This window comes from Melospiza georgiana, chromosome 28 (genome assembly GCF_028018845.1).
Source record: "Melospiza georgiana isolate bMelGeo1 chromosome 28, bMelGeo1.pri, whole genome shotgun sequence".
Lineage (NCBI taxonomy): Eukaryota > Metazoa > Chordata > Aves > Passeriformes > Passerellidae > Melospiza > Melospiza georgiana.
The window spans coordinates 4508979-4517014 of NC_080457.1; positions in this window are offsets into that span (position 1 = coordinate 4508979).

Genomic DNA, 8036 nt, shown 5'->3' on the forward strand with positions numbered 1-8036 from the left:
TCCAGAGCCATCCCAGTGCCCAGGAATGGGAAGAGGGTGGGCAGTATGGTAGGATTCTCCTCCAGAGCCATCCCAGTGCCCAGGACAGGGATAAGGGGTGGCAGGATGCTCCCCCAGCTCATCCTCCTGCTGCCACTGACGCACCAAACACCTCCAGCAGCCCAAATTCCCTCCTGGCTCCCTGTTCCCATCTCGGTGGGGATCAGCAGGACCCAAACCCCTCACAGAACACCCAGCCCTGCCCAGGACGTGTCACAGGAGGCTCTGCCAGCCCTGCCCCTCGCAGCCCTCCCTGCGGCCAGGAGATGGAACTGTTGGTCTGGTTTGGTCCTGCTGGGGCTCCAGAGCTCCAGATCCTCGGGGCTTTTTCCAGCTGAGGGCAGGGAGGTGCTGCCTGGATCTAAAATTCTAAAATTAAATCTAAAATCTACAATGAAATAAAAATAAATGGTATAAAACAGTAATAAACCCCACAGCTCTGGGGTTCATAGCCAGAACATCCTGGAAGTGTCCAAGGACAGAGCTTGGAGCAGCCTGGCCTGGTGGAAAATGTCCCTGCCCATGGCAGGGGTGGCACTGGGTGCTGTTTCAGGCCCAAACCAAACCAAACCATTCCATAATTCCACAATTCTGGAGCTCCCAGAGCTTGGAGTCCCCACAGCAGAGCCTGTCCCTGTTGTGAGATGGAAGCCCTGGTGCCACCCATGGTCCAGGGGACAATATTCACCCTGGACACACCTCTGGGACCACACCAGGATGTCCCTGTGCCCACAGAGCGCTGCAATGCCTTCCCTTAAAAACCTGGATCGGGAAATTAATGTAAAATATTTAACGAGAAGCTGAAACATTTTAACTGACTGCAAAATTCAGCTTTGGGATGTCAGAACAACCCCCAAACATGGGTGACCCCAATTCTGGTGCTGCTGAGTCCTCTCCAAGCTCCCAAATCCCCAGGGATGATGGGATGGGTGCCTGCTGTCCTGGTGTGTCCCCTGCCTGGAATTTGGGGTTGGCAGAACAGGCTGGGCACGTTCACCTGGTCCTGGTGGCGCTGTGGGGACACCTGGGGACACCTGGGGACACCTGGCAGGGCCTGTGGTGAGGATGTGGCAGCACCAGGGCTGGGCAGGGGTTGGGATCCCCCAGGGCTGTTGGGATCCCCTCTGGATCCGTCCCAGTCCCTTGGTGTGGCTCTCCTCAAATCTTGGGGTTCAACAAATTTCACCAAAACTCGGGGAATCCCACCCAGTCTCAGCCAGTCCTGGTGGATCTCACCAAATCTCACAAAATTTTAATGAATGTCATCAAATCTCACTCACAATTTTGGTGAGTGTCACTGAATCTCATCACATCTCACCGAATCTCTCCAAATTTTGGTGAATCGCATCAAGTCTCACCAAATCTCTTCAAATTATGGTGAATCTCAACAAACCTCAGCAAATTTTGGCCAGTGTCATCAAATCTCACCAAATTGTAACAAATCTAACAAAATATTGCCAAGTCTCACCAAATATCACCAAATCTTGCTGAATCTCACCAAATTTCGGTGAATCTCACCAAATCTCACCAGATTGTGGTGAATCTCACCAAATGACGCCAAATTTTGGTGAATCTCCTCAAAAGACTTACCAAATCTTTCAAATTTTTGGTGAATCTCATCAAATCTCACCAGATCTTATGAAATATTGGTGAATTTCACCAAGTCTTGCCAAATCTAAAAAAAATTTTTGGTGAATCTCACCGAATCTTGCCAAATCTCACCAAACATCACCAAATTTTGGTAAATAGGATGAAATTTAGGTGAATCTCCCCAAATTTTGGTGAATCTCATCAAGTCTCACCAAATCTCTCCAAATTTTGGTAAATCGCACCAAGTCTCTCCAAATTTTGGTGAATCTCACCAAATCTCATGAAATCTCCCCAAATATCACCACATTTTGACGAATCTCACCAAATTTTGGTGAATGTCCTCAAAAGCCTTGCCAAATATTTCCAAATTTTGGTGAATCTCATGAAATCTCACCGAATCTTATGAAATATTGGTGAATATCACAAAATCTTGCCAAAGCTCACCAAATTTTGGTGAGTCTCATAAAATCTCACCAAATCTCACCAAATTGTACCGAATCTAACAAAGTCTTGCCAAATCTCACCAAATTTTTGTGAATCTCCTAAAACATCTCACCAAATCTTTCGAAATTTTGGTGAATCTCATCAAGTCTCACCAAATCTCTCCAAATTTTGGTAAATCGCACCAAGTCTCTCCAAATTTTGGTGAATCTCACCAAATATCTCCAAATCTTGGTGAATCTCACCAAGTCTTGCTAAATCTCACCAGATTTTGGTGAATCTCATAAAAATCTTACCAAATCTCACCAAATTTTGGTGAATCTCATCAAGTCTCTCCAAGTGTCTCCAAATTTTGGTCAACCTCACTAAATCTCAACAAATTTTGGTGAATGTCATCAAATCTCACCAAATCTCACCAAATCCCCTGAACCTCACCGGGTCTCAGCAGATCTGGTCTCTGCCATGCCCCGCTGCCCTGGCAGTGCCCCCAGAAGGATTCCAAGATGTGCCACATCCCCATCCCAGGGCACACTAAATTTATTGTTATTTAATTACAAATTAAAATGTATTATTATATATAAGAAAAATCTAAAATTAAATAAAAATAAATGGTATAAAACAGTAATAAGTTACTGTAAGATAGAAGGAAAGTCAAACAAAAAGCCTAAATAAAAAAAGAAATAAATGGAAATTTTAAAATAAAATAACTAATAGAATGAAATAAGATGGAAATAAAGTAGTTAAGGAAAATGTAATGGAAGAATGCACTGATAGAACATAAAAATTGAATAGATAAATAGAATGAAAATGAATTTAAAATAAGGAATAGAATTAAATTAAATAAATGAGGACAAAATAAAGGGAAAGCAGGAATAAAAATTAAAAAAGTAAAATAATAAAAGAAAAAACTTAAGAACAATATTTTGAAAAAATAAATAAAATTAAATAACAATAAATAAAAATTTTAAAAATAAAATTAAAATATAACATAAATTTTACTTAACATAATATAAATTAATATTAATTACATTTAATGATAAATGATATTTAATATAATTTTTAAAGTAAGCATAAAATAAAGTAAAAAAGAAAGAAAATAAAAATGAAAATTAAAAAGTAAAACAAATTTAATTTAATATCATATAAATTATTATTTATATGATCTTTAATGACATTTAATATTAAATTTGACATTTATGACAAAACGTGACATTTAATACTAAACTTCATTTAATATAATAGAAAAGTAAGTCTAAAATAAGGTAAAAAAATAAAATAAAGTAAATAAATGATAATAAAATAACATAAGATAAAAATAAAATAAAGTAAAATAAAATAAAGTAAAATAAAATAAAGTAAAAAATAATGAAAAATAAAATAAAATAAAATAAATAAAATAAAATAAAATAAAATAAAATAAAATAAAATAAAATAAAATAAAATAAAATAAAATAAAATAAAGTAAATAAAATAAAATAATAAAATAAAAATAAAATAAGGTAAAAAAATAAAGTAATAAAATAAAATAAAATAAAATAAAATAAAATAAAATAAAATAAAATATAACAAAATAAATTAAATAAATTAAATAAAGTAAAAAAGGAAATAAAATAAAATAAAATAAGTAAAATAAACTGAATAAATAAAATAAAATAAAGTAAAATAGGAAATAAAAAAATTAAAATAAAAAAAATAAAATAAAATAAAATAAATAAAATAAGATAAAATAAAATAAAATAAATAAAATAAGATAAAATAAAATAAAATAAGGTAAGAATAAAATAAAGTAAATAAAATAAAATAAAATAATAAAATAAAAATAAAATAAGGTAAAAAATAAAGTAATAAAATAAAATAAAATAAAATATAACAAAATAAATTAAATAAATTAAATAAAGTAAAAAAGGAAATAAAATAAAATAAAATAAGTAAAATAAACTGAATAAATAAAATAAAATAAAATAAAGTAAAATAGGAAATTAAAAAAATAAAATAAAATAAAATAAAATAAAATAAAATAAAATAAAATAAAATAAAATAAAATAAAATAAAATAAATAAAATAAAATAAATAAAGCAAAAGGGCTGCAGTGAGCCTGGCCGGGGCAGCAGCGCTCCGCTCCCTCCCCGCAGCCTCGCAGGTGCCGGGGCCGCCTCTGGCCGCGGCCGGGGCGGGGGCCGGGGGCGGGCTGAGCGTTTATAGCGCGATAACGCCCGCAGAAGTTGCAAACGCCGGCGAGCGGCGCCGGGGACGGGCGAGGACGGAGCTGGGCTGGGAACCGGGGCCGCCCCGCCATGGGCAACGCGGCCGGGGGGCTGGAGGGGGGCGCGGCCCCGCGGGAGCCCCGCGACCACCGCCCGCAGCCCGGGGCCGCCCCCGCCGCCGCCGCGCCGGCTCCCCCCCGGCAGCCCATGCCCGGCAACGCCGAGCTGGAGGAGCGATTCGGCCGCGTCCTGGTGAGCGGGGACGGCGCCGGGCAGGACGGGGGGGTCCCACGAAACGGGGGGACAGGGTGGGGGTCCCTCCGGTATCGGCATCCCTACCGGTGTCACCGTCATTAGCGTTGTCATCATCGGATTGTGACTGTTCCGTAGTTCTGTTAATTATTTGGTTTATTATTTAATTGATGTTCTTATTAATAACGATGATGCCTGCCCCGCTGTCACCTCGTTCTGCCGGGGACGCTCAGCCCTGGCCCGGGATGACCCCAGCGCTCCCTCCCCTCCTCGCTCTCACCTTGAGGGGGGGATCCGACCCCCAAATCCCCGGGGTGACCCGGAGTCCCGGAGCCCGGGCAGGCTCCGCCATGGCGGGATCGGCGGCAGGGCCGGAGCGCGCCGGTGCTGCGGATGGCGATGCTTCGCTCACCTCCTCCTCTTCCTCCTCTTCCTCCTCACGGAGCAGGGGAAGCCCCGGCCGGTGGGCAGCGGGGGATGGATGGATGGATGGATGGATGGATGGATGGATGGATGGATGGATGGATGGATGGATGGATGGATGGAGGGCTGGCAGCCCCGGGAGCCGCTCGGTGCTGCGGGAGAGCAGCTCCCGCTCGCTGCTCCGTCCTTGAGCGGGGCGGGCCGGCCGTGACCTTCGCGCCGGGTCCCTCCACCGCGCCACCCGCTGCAAACCCTGCCCGTGTCCTCCCCAAAAACACCCCGAGGAAAAGGAATCGCTGCTTTAACCCCCGAGGAACAGAAATCTCTGCTTTAACCCCCCCGAGCCCCTGGCAGGTGATGGAGCCGTTCGTGTCCATCCCGCTCCGGGCGCAGCTCCCTCAATGCCGGGACGCGCTCGGTGGGACCGGCCGGGATCTGCTGGGCTGGGTGTCCCCATCCCAACCCCGAGCACGAATTCCTTGGGACCTTTTTTATCTTGTGGAGATTATGGGATTTTTTGGGGTGAGTGATCCCCGCAGCCGCAGGGGGTGAAGGTGATGAAGGTGAGGAAGGTGAGGAAGGTGATGAAGGTGATGAAGGTGAGGAAGGTGATGAAGGTGAGGAAGGTGAGGAAGGTGATGAAGGTGAGGAAGGTGATGAAGGTGAGGAAGGTGATGAAGGTGAGGGACCCCGCGGCACTCCCGGGGGACAGGGTGTGGTGGCGGTGCCTCTGATGGCTCCGGGGCAGGAAGAGCCCCGCGGTGTTTCCGCTGTGAGGCCCCAGGAAGCGCCGCTTTCAGCCGGGCTGGGCCCTGCAGGTTGCAAATTCTGAACCAAAGAATGGTCAGAAAAGGGGAAAGCGCTGCTCCAGGCTCTCGGCAGCACTTTCTGTGCCCTCCTCCCGAGGGAAAGGCGTTTTCCAGGGGAAGGGGCACCCAGGGGGCTGGACGTGGCCTGAGGGGAAGCGAGGGCTTGTGAAAGTGGCTGTCCCAATTCTGCTTCCTCCTTTCACAGTCCCTTCCCCATTCTCGTGGCTCCGGGGGGGGTGGGGACAGGGGGTCCCCTCTGCCCTCACCCACCGCAAACACATTCCCCAACTCTGCCTTCAACTTTCCTACCCCTGAGCTCGCTGGTGGAGCAGGTGGTGACGAGCTGGGAATCTCCTGGTGGGACACGATCCAGAACTCAATGTTGCCATGGCTGCAGTGATGCCATGAGAGAACCAGTTTTGGGCTGGACATCCCAAACTGGGACAGCTGGTGGTGCAGAAAAACCCAGGGAGGAGCCACGGGGATCCAGATTGCTGCCAGGAAGGGGATACACCCATTCAATGCCAAGAAATGGGAATTTAAGTTTCCCAAAATTTCATTCTCAAAAATTGGCTCCCTCCCAGCTGGGGCACTGTGGCAGATGCTGCCTTGGCAGAGCCATGGGAGGGTTGTCCTGTGCCAGGCAGTTTGGGATGTGACCAGGTGGAATTTTTGGGATGGAGCAGCTTTGCTGCTGGGATGGGGATGCCCAGATACTCCTGCTTGAATGATGTCCCCCCTTTTGCAGGTCAAGGGGTATTAATTGGGAATATATAAATGGAGTTGTGAGCTGTGGTGGAGTCAAAATCGAGCAGTGTCAGGCTGGGACAGGGGCTGCTCCAGCTGGGAGCTTTGCCTGGTTGGGGCTTTGCTGCCTCTTCTCCCTGGAGCTGGGGCAGTGCAAGGCCAGCGTCACCACTGCAGATGTTTGCAGATGTTTGCAGATGTTTGCAGATGTGCTGTTGGCCCCAGCAGCAGGACAGGTCAGCAGCAAGTCCTGGCTACAGTGTCAGCCTCAGCTCCAGCAGGAAACAGAGCTGGTCCTGCTCTTCCTGCTGGATCCATCTCCAGCACGATGGCCAAGGCTGGCTGGGGGATGTGGGGCTGCCCCAGGGTGTCCCCAGCAGTGTCCTGGGTGGGACATTGTGCCACCAGCTGCTGGACCAGGGCCTGGAGACTGCCCTGTGCTGCTGGAGCCCTCCTGTGCTGCTGGATCCAGGAGAACACCCCAGTGCAGGGTGGGCAGGCAGGACCCCAGCAGGGATGAGGGGACACTGGTGGGATCAGGCTCCTCTCCCTGCTTTGAGCTACAGCAGCTTCTGCTTGCTCTTAAAATAGAGCTGGAGCCACAGGGAGGCAGAGGCAGCTCAGCCCATCCCATCCCATCCCATCCCATCCCATCCCATCCCATCCCATCCCATCCCATCCCATCCCATCCCATCCCATCCCATTCCATCCCAGCCCAGCCCAGCCCAGCCCAGCCCAGCCCAGCTGCCACCACCCTCCTGGCCATCCTGGGGACACTCTGTCTGTCTGTCTGTCTGTCTGTCTGTCTCCTCCTGCCCACTCTGGGTGGGTTTGGGTCTGGTGGATCCCTGATGGGATGGGCTGGTCCTGGCCGTGTCCTGAGTGGGCCTGGTCCTGCTCTGAGCCCCAGGAAGAGGCAGGAGAACGACTCCAGTGGCACTGCAGGGGACACCATGGCACAGCTGGCACTTCAGGAGTGGCCGTGTCCCAAACCCTCAGAGGAGCTGTGTCCAGGAGGGTTGGAGCATCCCAGGAATGGCACAGCCCATCAGTCACCCACACACCTGCAGATGTTGGTCCTTCCTGCCCCTCAGCCACCACCCGGGGCTGTGCCCTGCCCTGTCCCCTCCCTGTGGCAGTGCTTTGTCCCTGGGGCTGGCTGGGATCCCGTCCCACCCCCCGTGCTGCCCAGGCTGCCCGTCCCTCTCTGTGCTCACACATCCAGTGCCCCAGAAACGGCTCTGCCAGGGTTTTACAGCACAAACCCTTCCCTGGGGGTGCCAGAACATTCCGTGCCAGCCTCGGTGCGCTGCCCGCTCACGTGTGGCACAGAATGAGGTGTCTGGCACCCAAAATAGCTGCAGCCCTGCCAGCCACCACAGCAAGAGGCAGGTTTGTAGAAAATGGTGTTGGGGCTGCTTCACCTCCCCTGGCCCTGTTGGTGCTGGGTGCCAGCCGGGCTCAGCCTGCTGTGGGCATGGCTGGGGTGGCCCTGCAGGCTCGGGGGCACTTTGGGCTGTTGGGGACATTG